A 1259-nucleotide genomic window follows, 5' to 3' on the forward strand; every position below is an offset into this window, starting at 1 on the left:
CAGCAGGACCGGTGGGTCCCTCTGTTTAACCTGTGACGGGTGTCCCTGAGCACGACAGCTCCGCGGAATTAACACCAAGGAACCAGGTGTCCCCACTACCGGCTCTAAAAAAAAAGCTTCAGTCTGATGGCAGCATCTTTCTGGCCTCTGCTCGTTCTCGACATACGCACATCTCGGGAACAATCCTTCAGAATAGCTGATCGACCGTCTGCTGTCAGCTGCAGCACATTTCACGTGTCAGAGACTGAGAGAGAACAGATAAACAGAAATTGAGGGAGGCTTTCTGTTTATTTCTCTGAACTGTGGAAGAATTAGAATTTTTCATCAGTGCTAAATTGGAGGAGACAGGATCCAAAACGAGAGACGCTAGCGGCACGAAAACAAACTGTATTAAGAAATATGAACAGGGAAAATAAATCACAATATAAAAAACCATAGGTACAGAGTTGCTGCGCTGCCGTGCTCAGACGTACAGTTTACTCCAAGCAAACGCTCCGGGAGCCACGGAGCTGCAGCTGAGGCGTTCGCGCCGTAACGGGCCAGGACGGATCCATCCCCGTGCTCAAGGCTGGGCCACGGTCCCGCGCTCTCCTGGAGCAGAGCCGTCGGTGCCGAGGGCTCCCCTGCACCTCAGGCCCGGCGGTGCGCTGGGCACGGAGAACCGCGAGGAAGGAGAAATGAGAGGTTGGCCATCGCCGCATCCCTCCCCTGCCCCGCCGGCCCAGGGCCAGCAGCGCTCCCTCCATCCCCAGAGCCAGGTTTGGGATCCGTACAGCGAGGTTTATGCAAAGCTGAGATGAACCGCAGCTGAACGAGCTGGGGTGCAGACACCAGGGCAAGGAGGGCTTCTCTTTGAGATGCCCGGGGTGCCCGGAGACATCCGCGGGGCTTGCAGACCCAGACTGCTCCGGAGAGGCTGCTGGAGACCAGGCTGGACACCCCGAGCATCTCCCAGGACACCCACATGTGTGTGCCCGAATTATTCCCCTACCTGTGGGCACGGTGAGCTGCCTTGGGGTGGGGGGGGGAGACAGGAGTGGTCCCCCACTTTTTGAAAGAGAGATGCTGAAAATGTGGGGTCCTGGATGGAGGGATGCTCTATCGCCCACACATCCTTGCCCCAGCCCACCCGCTGGGTCTCGCCTTGTTCTCACCCTTGGAAATAGCTGTTTCTGGAGAGATCCCTGCAGGATTTATCCTGGCCCAGACCACGGCAGCCCAGGCACTACAACCGAGGGCTCAGGACAGCCGCAGGCCTG

Source organism: Charadrius vociferus, unplaced genomic scaffold (genome assembly GCF_000708025.1).
Source record: "Charadrius vociferus isolate BGI_N301 unplaced genomic scaffold, ASM70802v2 scaffold477, whole genome shotgun sequence".
In the NCBI taxonomy this organism is placed as follows: Eukaryota; Metazoa; Chordata; class Aves; order Charadriiformes; family Charadriidae; genus Charadrius; species Charadrius vociferus.